The sequence below is a fragment of the Cebus imitator genome, unplaced genomic scaffold (assembly GCF_001604975.1).
Source record: "Cebus imitator isolate Cc_AM_T3 unplaced genomic scaffold, Cebus_imitator-1.0 Scaffold35, whole genome shotgun sequence".
NCBI lineage: Eukaryota > Metazoa > Chordata > Mammalia > Primates > Cebidae > Cebus > Cebus imitator.
Genome location: NW_016107350.1, coordinates 6,038,322 through 6,059,680, shown reverse-complemented (window position 1 = coordinate 6,059,680; position 21,359 = coordinate 6,038,322).

Below are 21,359 nucleotides of genomic sequence, written 5' to 3'. Positions count from 1 at the left end.
GAGTTATTAAGGCAGGATAAGAAACACTGAAGGAGGGAGAAGGCATTTAAAGAAAACAAAATAAATACTTTCAATTTGAAAATCTTCGCACTGGGATGGCATTAGATGTAACTCTTTCCTAAAAGAGATCGTAGCTTAAGAAATAGTTTTAGAAGAAAACCATTTAAAAAGATAGAAAGGGAACAATCAGAGCTCATTGAAGACAAGAAATGAAGTAATTGGCTCAGTGTAACAAAGCTTTTCTTCTCAGAAAGCATATTTATACCCTTGAAAATTATTGAGAACTCAAAACATTTTTTGCATATATGGTCCATATAGATTACTATTTACCATATTAGAAATTAAAATAGAAATTTTAATGTTTATAATTATTAAAAGAATAAATCCATTACTTCTGATATAACATGAAAATAACTATATGATTTAAAACAAAACATAAGAATGGCATTGTGATATTATAAAATTTGCAAATCTCTTCACTATCTGATTTAATAGAAGATGGTCCGACTTTTATGTATCTACATTTGCTTTTGTATGAGTTCATTCTCACACTGATGACAAACACATACCCGAGACTAAAAAATAGGTTTAATGGGTTCCATGTGGCTGAGAAGGCCACCGTCATAGCAGAAGGCTAAAGGCATTTCTTATATGGTGGCAGCAAGAGACAATGAGAAAGGAGTGAACGTGGAAATCCTTAGAAAACCATCAGATCTCGTGAGACTTATTCACTACCATGAGAACAGTATGGGGGAAACTAATGATTCAATTATCTCCCACACGGTCCCCCCAAAACATGTGGGAATTATGGGAGTACAATTCAAGACGAGAGCTGGGTGTGGACACAGAGCCAAACCATATCAAGTTTATTGCAATATATCAGTTTGTTTGAAGTATATAAAGAAAATCCAGGCTTACACAGACGTGCAATTGAAAAAGAGGGGAGGATTTTATAGCCTGTTTGGATTACTATAGATATTATTTTTTTAATATGATGCAAAAATTTGATGATGGTAACTTCTTTCTTTTTACATATGTATATATATATATATATAATTGCACTTTAGGTTCTGGGGTATATGTGCAGAATATGCAGGACTGTTGCATAGGTACATACATGACAATGTGGTTTGCTGTCTCCATCCCCATCACCTATATGTGGCATTTCTCCCCATGTTATCCTCCCCAACCCCCTACCCCCCACTGTCCCTCCCCTAGTCCCCCCAGCAGACCCCAGTGTGTGATGCTCCGCTCCCTGTGTCCATATGTTCTCATTGTTCAACACCCACCTATGAGTGAGAACATGCAGTATTTGATTTTCTGTTCTTGTATCAGTTTGCTGAGAATGATGGTTTCCAGATTCATCTATGTCCCTACAAAGGACAGAAATTCATTGTTTCTTACGGCTGCATAGTATTCCATGGTGTATATGTGCCACAATTTCCTTGTCCAGTCTATCATTGATGGGCATTTGGGTTGGTACAAGGTCTTTGCTATTGTAAACAGTGCTGCAATGAACACACGTGTGCATGTGTCCTTATAATAGAACGATATATAATCCTTTGGATATATACCTAGTAATGGGATTACTGGGTCAAATGGAATTTCTATTTCTAGGTCTTTGAGGAATTGCCACACTGTCTTCTACAATGATTGAACTAGTTTACACTCCCACCAACAGTATAAAAGTGTTCCTATTTCTCCACATCCTCTCCAGCATCTGTTATCTCCAGATTTTTTAATGATAGACATTCTAACTGGTTTGAGATAGTATCTCAGTGTGGTTTTGACTTGCATTTCTCTAATGACCAGTGATGAATGACGGTAACTTCTTAAAGTTTATCTGAAATGTGTAATATAAAACCACATCAATTAACTTTTAGTTACTTTCATTAAATTAAAATTACCTATGCATGATTTTGTACCATGATAAATTGGCCATTTTGAAAATATTGGTTTACTGAGATATACCAATCTTATAATGTTGACACATTTTATTATGCAATATCAAAATGTCTTATCAGAGATGTCTTTTAATCATTGAGAAGCATGAAGCTCACAGTGCTGTGTACATGTTTCCAGAAATCCCTATTTTCACTAGAAAATTTGAAAGTTATCATTGGCAATAAAAACTATCAGCTGTTTTTTTTTTAAGTGACAAGCTCATGTCATTAATTTTTGAGAAATATGTCTGCTCTGAAAATACTCATGTATGAATAACTGTAGCTTGTTTGTCATTTGTTATTTCAGGGAAATGATATGCCTTGAAGAAAACAGCTAATTCAGTTCATAGCTCATATAATTGTATGGTGGACATATGTCATTCATTTGATTTCTGACAACTTTTTGGGGTGAAAAAATTTCCCAGTTATATAAACTTCATTAGGGAGCAAAAAACTGTCTTTCCATACAGTAGCTGGAAATGATAGACATTTGCTGTCCCACAAACTCAATCTCCCTTTCAGCTGAGCCACAGACATTTAATTTATACTTTTCTAATCAACTGACCTCTTCCAGATTTTGACTGCATAGCTTGTGACAGAGCAAAATTAGGGAGCCCGTTCAGGGATGCTAAACACACTGTTGGTAGTGAAACTTCAAAGTAGTGTTCCTGGCACAGAAGTTAAAGAACTTGAGTAATGATAATAGGTAAAATTTGTAAAACAGAAAATTAAAAAAGAAATCTCTGCCACTAAAGTTGCTGATGTATAATTTATGGCTGCTAATACCTGGCTATAGCAATTATTTCTTCATCAGTGAATTCTGCTCATAGTTTTGGGAAATATTTCTGGAAGCTTAGTATTTGATCCTGACTTCTAGTCTCCCTAGAAAATCTATGAGCTACTGGGTATCCATCAGCAGTGTCCATGTCTGTTATCTGTAATCAAAATTCTGGGGAACAAAATATCTCATATTGTTGTGAACTTAAATGAGATGAGCTATTCATAGAGCTTGGAAAAATTCCTGCTTCAAAAATAAATAAGTAAGTACAAATTGGATAATTAAACTGAAAGATGGGCTTCCGTTCATTTGCTTCCCTGTGTTCTTTCCAGTTATATCACCCTGATTATATCAAAGCAAATAGTGAAGTAGGTACGGATTAATGAATGCTTCTTTTGTTTGTATTCAGTGGCTATAATACAGATTATTTCAAATAGTAGGCACCCAGATGGTACTGCATTAGGACTTTATAACTTAAACTATCTGGAACAGTGTTAAGACTACAGGTAAAATATGACATAAAAAATTGTGAAAACAGTTGATGATTCAAAAGCAAGATGTATTAGTTCATTTTCATGCCTTTAATAAAGACATTCCTAAGACTGGGTAATTTACAAAGGAAAGAGGTTTAATTTACTCACAGTTCTGCAGGGGTGGGGAGGCCTCAGGTAATCTACAGTCATGACAGAAGAGAAAGCAAACATGTCCTTTTCACATGATGGCAGGAAGGAGAATAATGAATGATGGGGGGAAAACCCCTTATGAAACCATTAGATCTTGTGAAACCTCACTCATTATCACAAGGAGGGCATGGAAGTAACAATCTCTGTGATTAAATTACCTCCCACTGGTCCTTCCTATGACACATGCGGATTATGGGAACTACAACTCAAGATGAAATATGGGTGGGGAAGCAACCAAACTATATCACAAGAAAGTAATTAGTTCACTGACATGAAAGATAAGTGCTCTCTCTCTTTTTTATGATGTATATAAATAGAAGTTCATCCGTTGATACTATAAAAACAAAAAATACAGAATATATGATGTTAGAAGGAGAAAGAAGGGGAAAAATGGAAACATGAAAATAATGATAAAGGAGGGAAGCAATGAAAGAAAGGAGGGAAGCAATGAAAGCATTTCTCCAAAATGCAGAAATGCCTGCTTCTCTGGTTTTAGTCCACCAGTCTACATTTGAATCCTTCCTGCAAGCTGACTCTTTGCCAATGGGTGTGTCTAGTTTCCCATTTATAGGTGGTCCTTAAATTTTATGTCTTTAGCCTTCAAGCAACCTAAACATTAGAATACACATTGACACCCACATTGTTTTTAACATGCCTCATTGAGGCAATTGTGACCCATCTTCTGGTGGCTGATCCAACAGCCAACAGTTTCATATAAAAGTTTTGCCATGTTAGAATAGCCAGGTTTCTGTAATCCTACATTTTGGTATTTCATGACAGATAATTTCTTGCTAGAGTCCTGGTAGCCTATAGGGAATTTTATTTTTATTTTTATTATTTTATGAAATTTTATTTTTATTATTTTATGACAAGGAAAAATGAGATGAAAATACTGAGAGAGATAATATGAAAATGACTCCCAAACTGATATCAACTGAGAAAAATTGGAAATCATTAAACCTGCCAAAAAGAGGGAGATTTTATCCTCTGAGATGATCCATGAATTTAAATTAGTTAACAGGTTTCAATCGCTGAGAAAATGTATCAAAGTAAATAATTAGTTCAAATGAATGGAAATATTTTGACAATATCTGGGTATAAAATTCAGGTGTGATTAGAATCTTAATGGTATTTTTATTTCTTTGAGAACAAAAATTGTTTTTCTAACATATAAGTCTTATTGGACTTTGAAGTTAGTTCATGTTTTCAGAAATGAACCATGTAAGAAAATAGAAAACATGCTGTGCTGCTTTCTCTGTCTTGTGTACACCACTTTCTACACAGCATGGCCTCCTTTACCAAGATACTGGAGCTGTATCTTATTTATTTGTATCTTCCATTTAAAACTTTTTTTTTTCTTTTAGCCAGAGTCTTGCCGTGTTGCCCAGGCTGGAGTGCAGTGGCACCATAGCTTCCTGCAGCCTTGACCTCCTGGCACAAGGGATCTTTCCACTTCAGTCTCCTGAGTAGCTGGGACTGCAGGTGTCTGCCCTGACACCTGTCTAATTTTGTTTTTATTTTTTTGTACCAACGTTTCCCTATGTTGCCCGGGTCAGTTTTGAACTTCTGAGCTTAAGCAATCCTCCTGCCTTGGCCTCTCAAAATACTGGAATTATAGGCATGAGCTTCCATCATCTGGCCCCCATTTGGAATTTAACAAATACTTAGTTTATAGATGTTATTCAATAAATGCTTCAAAACTGAAATGAGTTGTAAAGTAACATAATATACCTTGCATACTAAATAAATTAATTCAATAATCAAGTTGCCTCAAAGAGGCATTAAACCAAATACTTGAGTTGGTTAAGTCATGGCAGCTCGGACCTGTGGTGGCTGGTACAGAAGCTAGGATTAAAGTGTACATTTTGGAAATCAATTGACCTGAATAGGAGCCATTAAAAATCCTAAAACAGTTCACAAAGCATTTTTTAAAAATGTATGTAACAAATTAGCCAAAGAAAAAAAATCACAGAAGTGCTAGAAATTTCTTATTGGCAAAATTAATGTAAAAGTACTTTAAAATAGTCTGAGCTCTTGAATACAAAAAGCCTCTTCCACAAGAAGCAAAACAGACTTTCTCCCATATATAATGTTTAGCAGAGTTCATCATGAGAGCTGAATACTTTTTGCTGTGTTAGGCCATTTATTCACTTTCATTTTGAGTCACATTCCTTTAAGTGATGCAGAATTTACATGTTTCCTCATTCAAATGTGTCATTAAGATGCAGGCTATGTTACAGGCTTTGGAAATGATCTTCAGACATCTGTCTCTGGAACACTTAAGGAGGTAGCTGCTCTAAATAGACCTTGGACACCTCTTATTAGAATACATTCCTGATGCTCACCATTTGCCTGAATAATAATTTAAAAGTGGAATTGTATTATTGTAGGAATGAGGTCCGTCGTGTCAAGTTTATGGAAACAGTTGAACACACATCCGGCATCTCTAGGGAGCAACTTTCCAATTTTGCATTGTCGTACCTACCAAGAAGCTCATAGCACATTCCGGAAAAAAAAGAGATGGAGGAACGGCGGTTGATCTAAACATCTAAAATCTTGATACAAGACAAGAGGATTTGATTCAGATCCAATTTATAGTATCTTCATTGGTCTGGTCTAGCTGGAAAAAGTGGGGAGGGAGGGAGGAGAGCAATAGTAGATTTTAAATGTCTGTAAATTTTCTTCAAAAATAATTATCTGTACTTTCATTAGAAAAAATACTGTATGAGTAATAGACACAAAAGATTCTGTAAGTTTGTGTGCCTGAATTACTGATTGTCAAAACTATGGAAAAAGCTGAAACATTAGCCTAAACTGATGATTAAACCCTCTAAGCCAGTTGTTATCGATTGTATTAGTTTCTTATCACGGCTGTAACAAATTATCACACACTTAACATCTTAAAACCATATCTATTTATCACAGCTCTGCAGGTCAGATGTCTGAGTGGGCTCAACTGGGTTCTCTGCTTAGGGTCTCACCATGCTAGAATAGCTATGTCAACCTGGCTCTTTCCTAGAGGCTCCGGGGAAATAAATCTCTTTCAAGCTCATTCAAATTCAGCTCCGTGCTATGGTAGGACTGGGGTTCTTCTTTCCTTACTGGCATATTTTAGCTTCATAAGGTCATCTGTGTCGCTTCTCACATGGCCCTCTTTACCTTCAAATTCAGCAAGGGAATAGCAAGTTCTTCCCAAACTTTAAATCTTCCTGATTTCTTTTTTGTATTCAGCTGTTTTTAAGAGCTCACCTGATTAGAACAGGACCATCCAGATAATCACTCTATAATAGGGGCAGCTGTGCCATATAACAACCTAATCAGGGGTGATATTCCCTAGAATTAGGTTCTTAGAATTAGGACTGGAGATAACATTCTGCCCATCACATCTCTTGTCAATGAAATCAAAGACATGCAGCAACAGCTACCTTATTTCATATTTCTTTTTCCTCCTAGTTCTCCAGTGCCAGAGATATCGTACCAGCTAATGTAATCCCCCCACTCCACCAGCTTCCCATCTCTAGTGGTGAAAGTTTTAACTACTTAGCAACTGCATCATTAACAACATTTAGAGTCCATCTATTATTAGTGAGGGTTTACTCGTTGTTGGTTGGGTAGTGAGTGTTCCAGCAATCAAATCCAGTTTTAAGGTCTGCTGCTCAGAAACATTTCTGGCATCTACTGCCTTAGAAGGGCTTCACAGGGAATAGATTCTGAGAAGGTTATTGAATTCAGAGATTTTATTGGGAAGTGCTCTCAAGAGATCTACCTGTCAGAAAATAGGGACAGTGGAAACAGGAAAAGAAAGAAGCTGGTTTGCAATGCAGTGGCAAATGGAGTCTCAGTTGAACCTGGAGCAACTTCTACAGCTGGTGGTCTTTCAAGACCTGATGGCTGGGCCTTTATATCCCTACATTAGCCAGGCCTGAGAGGTAATTCCCTGCAACAGTGAGCAATTCCTAGTGAGGTATCAACTGCGAGCTGGTAAGGCAGAGCACTACAGTAGCTATGCCCGTATCAGTGTGATATTATCTTTGCTCACCCAGAAGATTCCTGAGTTCTGTTCCAAAATCTCTATGATGCCTCTAAGACAAAATATACTTGCTGTTAAAATGCTTACTTTATAAGAAAGCAACAGTGCCTCATGCTTGGTTGGCATTAGGATAGACAGAGTACAAATAATAATAATAAAGATGTCATAATTGTTTTAAATTGTATCACTTCTGGCAATAATCTGGGCATTTAAATATTGGGTCCTTTACTGCTAAATGGAAAAATTCTTCTTTCTTCTAATCCCACCCACTAAACTGAATAAATATCACTTTCCAGCAGAGCCAGTGTTTGCTTTATATTTAAACTTCGTAGGATGTAATGACTTGGTAGAGAAAAGACCCTCCATGCTAGCTAGAGCTGAGCTTTCTCCATTTATCTTCCATGTGATCTTGAAGTGTTCATTTGATCTTTCCTGCTAATTTTTAAAATGAAAATATTAGAATAATCTTTAATGTTCTTTCCAAGCTGGAAACTATAAGCTAGGTAGTTGGTTTTATTCCTTTTGTGAGACTCTTCCCCCTTGAGCTTGCATTTCCCAATCTGTTTTCTCCATTTGTCATCTTCACCACTTGAGCAGCCCTGACTTGAAATATAAGGCCACCCCCATACAAGCTGTTCTGATCCTCCAAGCTGTCCACTCTCCTCTCTACCACTGAGTGGTGTGTGAGTGTGCCTCTGTGTGTGTGTGTGTGTGTGTGTGTGTGTGTGTGTGATTTGCATATCCTGGCAATAGAAATTCACAGCATGCTTGAGCTAGCATCTCATGTGGCCATAGGAGGATTGAGAAGCTCTAAAAGGAGAAAGCTTCCGACAGTGAATATAAAAGATATTTTTACATTACATAGACAAACAGGTTTTGTTTTCCAAAGTGGTTCATTGGGACTCTAAGAGTTTGACTCATATCTTTGATTCTGATGAATGTTGAGGGAATTCACTGGCTCCCAAGGGAAGGGCTTGCCTCGGCTCTGCCTGCCAGCATTCCTGTGCTAGGGCTGGAACGGACGGCTTCGTGGAGGTGTCTATGCTGCTGTGTTCCTTCCCACTCGCTTTCCTTCCAATCATTTGTTGCTTTCTCTTATGATTGGAAAAAATACATTTATAAATTAGAAATAATTATACCAGCTAGAGGTGAACACTGGTAACATTTCAATGTGCTTTTAACATGACATTTTATCATACACTCAGTTCTTAGATTTCATCACCAAATGTCTGAACCTTAGGCGGTATCACTCTTTTAATTTGGAATTATTTTTATTGTTTCAGAAAAAGACAGTTCTGTGTTAAATCTACACTGAGAAATTCAGTTTGACCTGGCATCTATGGCTACCTTGCCTTGGAAACAAATTCCTCCTTTTTGAACTAGGTACTACATCAATACCAGGCACTCCACGCTGCCTAATTATCAGGTAACATGCCTCTGACTTAATATACTGCTTAATAACTCAGCTCCCTAAAGACTAGTTTTCTGCTTTTTGTTTTGTTTCATTTTTGGTTTTTTGTGTATTCTTTTGTCAGGTTTAGTGGGGTAAAACTGACCAAAAATTGTAAATATATAAAGTGCATCATTTGACATTCGGATATTCATACAGACTGTGAAATGATCACCACAATCAAACCAGTTAACATATCCACTACCTCAAATAGTTACGTGTGTGTGTGTGTGTGTGTGTGTGTGTGTGTGTGGTGGGGGCGGCGGGTTGGGAATAGAGTACACTTAATATTTACCCTCCTAGCAAATTTAAATACATAATACAGTATTGTTAACTATAGTCCTAGGTTTGTTTTTGCTTGTGCATCCAGGGTTCAAGTCCTAAGGCATGCCATGTTGGGGACCTTGCATTTTACTGCTTGACCACATGGATACTGACTGCCATCCTAGTATTTTGTCTCAGTGCTTTGTATAAACTAGTTACTGTTCCAAATAATAGGGATAGTAATTAAAATAAATGTGAATTCTTTCTGATCTCTGAAGCTCGTTATCTAATGAGACACAAAAACATTATAAAATGAAAAGTCCTATACAGTGAGAAGTACCTAACTTAATTTGTCTATCTTCCATGCTTACCTTATAAATTAATTCAGTAAATTGACAACCACAAGAGATAATAGTTGTAGAATGGAATGCTTTTAAGAATAGAAGCATAACAGTTCTATGGAAGACACATGTTGGAAAAAATGAGAGAGGAGGTGACACAGATGTAATTCACCTAAAATAAGGGGGAATCAGGCACAAAGTCTAATGATGAATAGAGGGAATAGCAGGTAAAACACATCAAGTAGATCAAGAAATTTAATCAAGAGAGAACTAAAAGTGAAACTATAACTGAGTAAAGAATATGGCAAAAGTCAGTTTTTGTGAACGGGAATCCTCATGTTTCATAGATGGAGACAACAGATATTGTTGAAGTTGATAAATCATGACTAGAGACATAAGCATTGTATCTATAGTTTAGAAAGGAAGCGCTGGAAAGAATATGACAGAAATGTTTAAAATGGGCCCTGAAGATTGGGATCAGGGCTGGCTCTCTGCACAGGAAAGGAAAGAAAACTTATACTTTTTATTTGATATCATCATCCTCTGCCATTTTGTTTTCAGATTTATGTATTACATTTAAATTGTTACTGATGTATTCAATTAGATTGTAAAATACTTTTTAAAATTTGGAAAAAATTAAGAGCACAAATATCTAAATTTGAAATAAGCTGACTTGAGAAGAAAGAATTTCCAATCCCTGTTGTAGATACTCTCATTAGTTATGTTTTTCAATGACAGAAATTGAGGCTGGACAATTTCACTTAAGTGGTTTAAAGTTTAAAAGATAACAAGGAGCATTTGTACTCAGTCCTCTCTGAAGTCATATTCTGTAGTCCCCAAACAGGCTTAAAGAGGCTGAAAGTCAAATACTTGCTTGCATGCTTCTTATTATGTAAAGCTATCCCTCATGGTTCTAGCCAACTACATGTTAATATAATTACTAGGGGGCTTCTGAGAAAGCTTTTACATTCTTGTTGAACAGAACTCATGTCACTGAGCATTTTTGTCCTCTCATTCTGTTTTCCTAGAATTTAGGTGTAATAACTAGAGCTTGGTTCCTACCTTGATGCTATATGGGAAAGACCAAAAGCGTGAAAACGCTAGTGGCCTTGACATTTTTTAGCTTTTGAACCAATGTCATTGGCCTCTTACTTTTAACCATCACGTTGTCACATGAGATGTAATTTGTTGTAGTTCATGATTAAACCACTATGGAGTAAATATGCTTATACTTGCAGCTGAACGTCTTACGCATGATTGAAGGACTATATGAAATATATATAGAGAAAGTTCTATTGATATCACTAAAGTTCTGGTATCCAACTATACATAAAATCAGTTTTACCTCTGGCTTTTTCGCTTTCATAAGTCTTCCTCCCCCGATTTCTAGTATGCTTAAGTTATTCTGAATTAGGCTGTATCTATTCAATTGTGATTAAAAAACCCACAATTGAATAGATACAGTGGAAGAGGTATGCATTAACAATGAAACTACAATGTATGGAATATTTCTGAGTTAAGAATTAATGTAGAGGATGAATAAATATCTGATTCCCACCTATGAAATTGATTCAAATAAATCCCAATTCAGACGATATTAGGCTAGAACTTTAAAAGACAACATTGTTTTAAAACTCAAGAGTTTGTAATTTTTACCTACCTTCTTCTGTTGATTAGTTCCTGCAATAGAAGGACATGCTTCAATTTAGGGACCTGGCTCCTGCAATAAATGGACACAGCTCAATTCAAAGAAGATGCCAAAGTCAGCCATTCAAACATGGCTATTTGATGCTTAAGATTCAGGAACACTCGGCCAGGCGCGGTGGCTCAAGCCTGTAATCTCAGCACTGTGGGAGGCTGAGGCGGGTGGATCATGAGGTCAAGAGATCGAGACCATCCTGGTCAACATGGTGAAACCCCGTCTCTACTAAAAATACAAAAAATTAGCTGGGCATGGTGGCACGTGCCTGTAATCCCAGTGACTCAGGAGGCTGGGGCAGGAGAATTGCCTGAACCCGGGAGGCGGAGGTTGCAGTGAGCCGAGATCGCGCCATTGCACTCCAGCCTGGGTAACAAGGGTGAAACTCCGTCTCAAAAAAAAAAAAAAAGATTCAGGAACACTCAAGAGGTTTCCATTTTATTTATTTTTTAACAATTATTTCAGTTTTAGAACAATGAACAAGTAAATTGATGATACTAATACCATTAAAAAAATACACACATACATCTCAGAATTTGGGAAACAATGTAAATTTAAGGATGCCTTTGTACTCTTAACAGCTGAATGTTTTATATAATTTGATATTAATCTAAAATCATCATTGATCTATATATTTATGCTTGCTTATAACATACTTGTTAAAATATTTTCAAAAGTTTTAATATATGTAAATATAAAATAAATATAAAAGAGTAGAAATGATTCAACTCAGGATAGAGAAATTTTATCCGCTTTTGTTTGAGAGGCAGAAAATTGAAAAACAATAATTTCAGTACAAATGAAGCAAAGGAAACAAACCAAAAAATGTGTTCCCTTCTCTAACTGCTGAACAGACAGACAAACACCATAGTGCCTGGATTTCACCACTCCACATTCTTAAAAAGGCAAACTCATCATTAGAGTCATATTTTTCTAGATCTGAGAGCCTCATAAAAGCCCATCTGAAAGCCAGGGTGGCCATTTTGCCTCCTATCCACATTTCAGGAAGCCTGAGATGGAGATAGTCATGCAATTAGCAGGATGGGAGAAGTCACATTCTCTATCTTATACTAAAGGCCAAGAAGGGGGCTAAATCCCGCCCACCACCTATTTTTGGAGTAAAGTTATATTGTTTTATTGAAACACATCCACACCTCCACACCCATTCTTTACACATTGTCTGTGGCTACTTTAGTGCTTTCATGGTAGAACTGAGTTGTGACAGAGACCACATGGTCCCCAGAGCCTAAAATATTTACTCTCTGGCCCTTTAAAAATTATCTGCCAGCATCTAAACTAGAGGAACACTGTACACTCCTTACCAAAACACAATGAAGTGCCCACCTTGTTAGGGATCAAGAGTCACAAGGCAGGAGCAAACTGCTCTGTTCCATGACAGGGATCCTCAGAAAGAGAATCCAAAAAGTAAGCGAACAAGCCAAGCGTTAGGAGACAGGAAGCAGTGAAGAGAAAATACTTAAGGCTGGAGTACAAATTCAGGAAGTATGAATTGTAAATTATCTTGTTTATCTTCCTTAGTAAAACGTGAAGTCTAAAGTATGTGAAGTGATTCTCAACCCATTCAGAGCTCTATTGTCAAAGGAAGGAAAAGAAACCCACAAATGTGACAAAGAGCAGCTAGTGATAGTCCAACCCCCAGTGCGATTCTTTCTCCTTCCAGCCACCTCAAAATTAGTTGGATGGTTTATTGGCACATAGCCCAAGAAGAAAATCCTTGTTCAAGTCATGTTAAAATATGAAAATGGAAGTCAATAAAAAAAATGAAATGTCTCCCCAAACTTTTTCACCTTCCTCCTCTAAATCTTGCCTGTGGCAGTGAGGTGGGCTCCTTTTCCACTAATAAAAATGTATAGACCAGTGGACACAGGGAAAATTTATCTCTTTCTGATTTTGTATAAATGTGTTTTCAAGTTACTCTATTTGTTATTACTATTTAATTCAAAAAAATTAGGAGCATTCATGATTTGGGGCCATAAACATCTATGCTTTACTACATTTTTAAAACCTATTTAAAACTTACTTTGAGTAAATATGGAGGATGCGTGTTAATTAGATTTTTGTTTAGGATATAGGCTTACATGAACTTTTGTGATCTTTTCTTTTATACGTCTGTTCAGCAGACATTTACTGTGCACCTACTGTGTGCCAGGCTTTGTCGTAGATGCTTGAGGTATCAGTGAACAAAACAAAAACCTTTCTGAATGGAGCTAACTTATATTCTATTGGTATAGTCCGTAGACAACAAACATAATAAATAACTAAAACATATACTACATTAGAAATTGAAAACTACTGAAAAAAATTGGAAAGATAAAAAAACATGATACGGGAGACTGGCATGTCCAATGTGGAGTGCATTTTTGCATTGCATGGTTGTTATAGACCCCACTGAACGAGGCATCACTTGAGCAAATACTTGAAGGACTTCGCTGTGAAAACAGGAAAGCATAACTCATGGCCACTGCTGTAGCCACTTCTTAGTGAAAATCCTACTCATGGTATTTCAGCTTTTCAGTTTTTGAATCGGAGAAGCTTCGCAGCACTCTCTCTCTCTTCAGGTTGTTTGAAATATTGCTATTGTATTTCTAAGGGCATTTTGAAATAACAGCTTCTGAGAATCAAGTGAAACACAAAAAGGGAAGACATCCAAATCAGTACCTCCGCATTTTTTTGGAGGGAAGATTGCATAAGATGTTATGTTGAAAATTGAAGAAATAGTTTTACACTTTTGATATAACGTATATTAGAAGGTTTTCCATTATTGAAAAAAATATATTTTGTTACTCCAAAGTATAACCATAATGTGGAAAACTGATCTTAAGAAGTGCGCCACATTATCCTCGTTAATACAAAGAGAGATTGAGATTGGAATCCATGCGTCCAGTTTTTCTTACAATTTTAAAATTTAATGCTATATAACATACTTATATACCAGACGAGTAATTTCAACAACTCATACAGTTAATATTAAGCTTTTAATTATGTAATGGGGTTATTATGACTAGGAGCCTTATCCTAGTATTCTGGCCCTAAGGGAGTGATACTTATCTAATAATTGATGTATTTAACAAAAAATGTCTGTTTGACACTAGGGTTACTCAATGTTGATACGCAGTTTTTCTCATAATTCTGAAGCCATATTTTAGTTGTTGACTGATCGTATCACATAGTGAAGCTGTTAACATGATAATCCTCCTGTAACAATCTGTAAGACCATGTTGATAGGACCAGTGCCCTGGGCATCCGGTATCCAGGAAAAGAGAGAACAGTGTGAATCACGCTTTCCAGCTCTTGAGATAAAGATACACATACTCATCTTTAGATCTATTTATTGCCGCCTCTATGGGAGGAGTTTTTATTTTAAATAAAATAAATTTACTTCGGTTTTTAGTAATTAAATCTTAAGGAATAGAATTGCTCCTTTTAAATTATTTGTAACGACTCAAATCGCCTGCTTTTAATGAAAAAATTCAGAGCTGCTATTTCAGAAAAAATGACTATGTTGGGTTTTTTTGTTATTATTTGATATTAAATTTAGTAAATTTACAAATTCAAAGACTTGATTCTTTCTTAAAGTCGAATATTATGTTTATAAATCTTATTCTATTTATAGTCAGGTGACATTTTAAGTCACTGTGATAAGTGGTATGGTATGCATCAATGTGTACATAGTACAACACAGTACACACAATCACAAGCCCATCTACCTCACACATTTTTCAATATTCCGTCCGATGAAGTGTTTCATGCTTTTAGATAATAATTTTAATTATGTCTTTGGTATTTATTTAAATGCTGCATGCTCATTAAGCCAGGCATATTGGACCGACATGAATCCATCCCTTTATTAAAACAATATTCATTGGGTACCCCTAGATTTCATGTACTTTATGTGTCAAAGATGTCATTAAAAGGAATTTTCTGCCCAGGTTGTTTACCACCTGGTAGCTGATCTAATACAATTAGTATATTCTTGATAATATTAATAATTATTCAATAATTATAGGTAGGCTTATAGCCTTAATCTACTATAGGTAGAATAATGAGACCCAGGAAACATATGTTTTTATCATCATTCAATTGGTAAAAATCCTGTTTACGGAAAACAAGGATAAAAGGCTAGCTGTAACAATGGTAAACTTGTTTAATAAAAAATTGACCATTAATTTGAGAAAAGAACCGTGTGACTGCTATTGTTCATATATGCTACACAGAAAATTCTGGAAAATTTTGTAAAATTTTATTTCTTTTACCTCCCAGCTGCTGTGCAAGCCAGCTAATTCTGTCCATTTGCACACCTCCTCCCACATTAGCACCTCTATCTATGGGAAGAAACAAATAGATCTGTTCCTACAGCTAATTCCTTCCCTTAAGCATTATTTTACATATTTATAATACATTTTTCCGGTAACTTGGATCCTAAGGATATCAATAAAGTCAGTCCACCCCAGATCTTTTTTTATTGTCTATAATTACACTGCCATGAATTTACTCTGCCATATGGCTTCAAGAGTGCCAGATAGGGCTCCAAGGCTAAGAACATATTTTCTCACCTGCTATATCACACATAAAATTATTGAAATAGAAATCCAAACAGTCTATTTTTCAAGTAGAAATTAAGTTGAAAGTACAGAGTCAGTTGATCTTTTCAAAGAAACAATGTTTTTTTCTCCATTGTTTATAATTTTCTGTTTCATTTATTTCATCTCTGGTCTATATTAATTATTTTCTTTGGATTACTTTGAGTTCAATTTCCTCAAATTTTTCTAGTTTCATGGAGTCAAAAATTGGGTTTGGATTACAGATCTTTATATTTAATACAGGCATTTACAATTATACATTTTTCTTTAAGCACTACTTTAAGCACTATAAAATTTGTCATGCTGTATTACATTTTCATTCATCTCAAGTATTTTTTAATTTCTCTGGTGGTTTATATTTTGACTTATTAATTATTTAGAGTATGCTGATTAATTTCCACATAATTTTTATTTTCCCAAATTTCCTTTGTTATTAATTTCAAATATAATTTTATTGTGATTGAACAAGATACTTTGTATTATTTCAGTATTTTAAAATTCATTTGAGTATTGCTTTATTGTATAACATACGTTCTTTTCTTTTTTTCTTTAAATATTGCTTTAAGGTCCAGAATACATGTGCAGAGCATGTGGGTTTGTTACACAGGTAAAAGTGTGTCATGGTGGTTTGCTACACCTATCAACCTGTTACCAAGGTATTAAGCCGTGCATGCATTAGCTATTTGTTCTGATGCTCTCCCTTCTCTTGCCCCCCTGACAGGCCCTGGTGTGTGTTGTTCCCCTCTCTGAGTCCAAACACTGTGTTCTCATTATTTTGCTCCAACATATGAGTGAGAACATGTGGTATTTGGTTTTTTTGTTTCTATATTAGTTTGCTGAGGATGATGGCTTCCAGCTTCATCCATATCTTTGCAAAGTACATGACCTCATTCCTTTTTAGGGCTGCATAGTATTCCATGGTAGATATCACATTTTCTTTATCCCATCTATCATTGATGGGCATTTGGGTTGATTCCACATCTTTGCTATTGTGAATAGTGCTCCAGTAAACATATGTGTGCATGTGTCTTTATAGTATAATGATATATAATCCTTTGGATATATGCCCGGTAATGGAATTGCTGGGTCAAATGGCTTTTCTGGTTCTGGATTCTTGAGGAATCACCACACTGTCTTTCACAATGGTTGAACTAATTTACATTCACACCAACTGTGTAAAAGTGTTCCTATTTCTCCACACCCTTGTGAGCATATGTTGTTTCTTGACTTATTAATAATTGCCATAATTGTCATTCTGACTGATGTGAGATGATATCTCACTGTGGTTTTAATTTGCATTTCTCTTATAATCAGTGATTCTGGGCTTTTTTCATGTTTGTTGGTCGCATAAATGTCTTCTTTTGAGAAATGTATATTGATGTCCTTTGCCCACTTTTTGATGGGGTTGTTTTTTTCTTATAAATTTGTTTAAATACCTTGTAAATTTGTTGAAGTTTCTTGTAAATTCTAGATATTAGACCTTTGTCAGATAGGTAGATCACAAAAATTTTCTCCCATTCTGGAGGTTGCTTGTTCACCCTAATGATAGTTTCTTTTGCTGTGCAGAGGCTCTTTAGTTTTATTAGATCCCATTTGTCAATTTCAGGTTATGTTGCAATTCCTTTTGCGTATTTCATCATAAAATATTTCCCCATTCCTATGTCCTGAATAGTATGGCCTAGAGTTACTTCTAGGGTTTTTATGGTTTGGGGTTTTACATTTGTGTCTCTAATCTATCTTGATTTAATTTTTGTATAAGGTAAAAGGAAGGAGTATAGTTTCAGTTTTCCACATATGACTAGTCAGTTTTCCCAGGACCATTTACTGGCTAGGAGATCTTTTCCCCATTGCTTGTTTTTGTCAGGTTTGTCAAAGATCAGATGGTTGTAGGTGTGTGACCTTATTTCTGAGGTCTCTATTCTATTCCATTGGTCTGTATGTCTGTTTTGGTACCAGTACCATGCTATTTCAGGTTCTGTAGCCTTGTAGTATAGTTTGAAGTTAGTAGTGCGATGTCTCCAGCTTTGTTCCTTTTGCTTAGGGTTGCCTCGGCTATACGGGCTCTATTTGGTTTCATGTGAATTTTAAAGTAGTTTTTTTTTCTAATTCTGTGAAGAATGTCAAAGGTAGTTTGATGAAAATAGCATTGAATCTATAAATTACTTTGGGCAGCAGGGCCATTTTCACAATACAGATTTTTTTCTATCTATGAGGATGAAACGTTATTCATTTGTTTGTGTCCTCTCTTATTTCCTGGATCAGTGGTTTGTACTTCACCTTGAAGAGATCCTTCATGTCTCTTATTAGTTATATTCCAAGGTGTTTTATTCTCTTTGTAGCAGTTGTGAATGGGAGTTCATTTTCTGCATCTATTGCAGAAAAGGATGCCTTTTCTGCATCTGTTGAGATAATCATGTGGTTTTTGTCATTGGTTCTGTTTATGCGATGCATTACATTTATTGATTTGCATATGTTGAACCAGCCTTGCATCCCAGAGATGAAGCCAGCATGATCATGGTGGGTAAGTTTTTGATGTGCTGCTGGATTTGGTTTGCCAGTATTTTATTGAGGATTTTTGCCTCGATGTTCAACAGGGTTAGAGGCCTGAAGTTTTCTTTATTTTGTTGTGTCTCTGCCAGGTTTTGGTAACAAGAAGATTTTGGCCTCATAAAATGAGTTAGGGAGGAATCCCTCCTTTCTTGTTGTTTGGAATAGTTTCAGAAGGAATGTTATAAGCTCCTCTTTGTACCTCTGGTAGAATTTGGCTGTGAATCTGCCTGGGCCTGGGCTTTTTCAGGTTGGCAGTCTATTTATAACTGTCTCAATTTCAGAACTTGTTGTTGGTCTATTCAAGAATTCAACTTCTTCCTTATTTAGTCTTGGTAGGACATATGTGTCCAGGAATTTACCCATTTCGTCTAGATTTTTTGGTTTATTTGCATAAAAGTGTTTATAGTATTCTCTGGTGGTAGTTTGTATTTCCATGGGGTCAGTGGTGACATTCCATTTATCATTTTGATAGAAGAATCATTTGATTCTTCTCTCTCTTCTTCTGTATTAGTTTAGATAGTGGTTTAACTATGGTTAATTTTTTTCAGAAAATCAGCTCCTGGATTCCTTGATTTTTTTGAAGGGCTTTTCGTGTCTCTATCTTCTTCAATTCTTCTTTTATCTTAGTTATTTCTTGTCTAGCTGCTAGTTATTTCTTGTTTAGCTGCTAGCTGTTGGATTAGTTTGCTCTTGCTGCTCTAGCTCTTTTAATTGTGATGTTACGATGTCAATTTGAGATCTTTCTAGCTTTCTGATATGGGCATTTAGTGCTATAAATTTCCCTTTTATCACTGCTTTAGCTGTGTCCCAGAGATTCTGGTATGTTGTCTCTTTGTTCTCATTAGTTTTAAAAAAATTTCTTGATTTCTGCCTTAATTTCATTATTTACCCAGGAGTCATTCAGGAGGAGGTTTTCCATTTTCCATGTAGTCATGTTGTTTTGGGTGAGTTTCTTAATCTTGAGTACTAATGTGATTGCACTGTGAGCTGAGAGACTGTTATGATTTTAGTTCTTTTGCATTTGCTGAGGAGTGTTTTACTTCCAATTATGTAGTTGATTTTAGAGTAATGGTGGCACTGAGAAGAATGTATATTCTGTTGTTTTGGGGTGGAGAGTTTGTAGGTATCTATTAGGTCCACTTGATCCAGAGCTGAGTTCAAGTCCTGAATATCCTTGTTAATTTTCGGTCTCATTGATCTGTATAATCTTGACAGAGTGTTGTTAAAGTCTCCCACTATTATTGGGTGGGAGTCCAAGTCTCTTTGTAGGACTCTAAGAACTCATTTTTACAAATATGCATGGTCCTGTATTGAGTGCATATATATTTAGGATAGTTAGCTCTTCTTATTGCATTGATCCCTTTACCATGGTTTAAAGCCCTTATTTGTCCTTATTGATCATTGTTGATTTAAAGTCTTTTTTTTTTAATCAGAAACTAGGATTGCAACCCCTGCTTTTTTAACTTTCCATTTGCTTAGTAAATTTTCTTCCATTCCTGTATTTTGAGCCAATGTGTGTCTTTGCACCTAAGATGGGTCTCTTGAATACAGCAAAGGGGTAAGTCTTGACTCTATCCAATTTGCCAATCTGTGTCTTTTAATTGGGGCATTTTGCCCATTTAAATTAAAGGTTAGTATTGTTATATGTAAATTTGATCCTGTCATCATGATGTTAAGTGGCTGTTGTGCACACTAGTCGGTGCAGTTTCTTCACAGTGTTACTGGTCTTTGTATTTCGGTGTCTTTTTGCAGTGGCTGGTACTGTTTCTTTTTTTTTCTCCCATATTTAGTGCTTCCCTCAGGAGCTCTTGCAAGGCAGGCCTAGTGGTGAAGAAATCCCTCGGCATTTGCTGAAAAGGATTTTATTTCTCCTTTGATTATGAAGCTTAGTTTGCCCTATATGAAATTCTGGGTTTAAGTCTTTTCTTTAAGGATGTTGTATATTGACCCCCACTCTATTCTGCCTTGTAGAGTTTCTGCTGAGAGATCTGCTGTTAGTCTGCTGGGTTTCCCTTTGCAAGTGAGCTGGCTTTTCTCTCTGGGTGCCCTTAACAGTTTTTTCTTTATTTCTGCTTTGGAGAACCTGATGATTATGTGTCTTGGGGTTGATCTTCTCATGGAGTATCTTAGTGGGGTTCTCTGTATTTCCTGAATTTGAATGTTGACCTGTCTTGCTAGATTGGGAAAGTTCTCCTGGATGATGTCCTAAAGTGTGTTTTCCAGTGTGGTTCCATTTTTCCTTTCTCTATCAGGTACTCTAATCAGTTTTAAATCTGGACTTTTTACATAGTCCCATAGTTCTCAGAGGTTTTGTTAATTCCTTTTCATTCTTTGTTCTCTAACCTTGTCTGCCTGCTTTATTTCAGCAAGATAGTCTTCAACCTCTGATATTGTTTCCTTCCACTTCAACTATTCAGCTATCGATACGTGTATATGCTTCACCAAGTTTTCATGCTGTGTTTTTCAGCTCCATTGGGTTATTTATGTTTCTCTCTAAACTGGTTATTCTAGTTAGCAGCTCCTGTAACCTTTTTTCATGGTTCTCAGCTTCTCTGCATTGGGTTAGACCAGGCTCCTTTACCTTGATGAAGTTTGTTATTACTCACCTTCTGAAGCCTACTTCTGTCAATTAATCCGTCTTCTCCTCTCTGCAGTTTTGTGCCCTTGCTGCAAATGTGTTGCGATCATTTGGAGACGAGGCAGTCTGGCCTTTTGGGTTTTCAGGGTCTTTTCACTGATTCTTATTTTCATGAGTTTGTCTAGTCGATATTTGAGGTTGCTGACTCTTGGATGAGATTTTTGTGGGGGCTTTTTTTGTGATGCTGCTGTTGTCGCTTTCTGTTTGGTTTTCTTTCAATAGTCAGGTTCCTCTTGTGTAGGGCTGTTGCCATTTGCTGGGAGTTCACTTCAGGCCCGATTCATCTGGTTTGTCCCATGCCTAGAGATGTTACCTGGCGAGGCTGGAGAACAGCAAAGATGGGTTCCTCCTCCTTCCTTTGAGATCTCAGACCCTGAGGGGC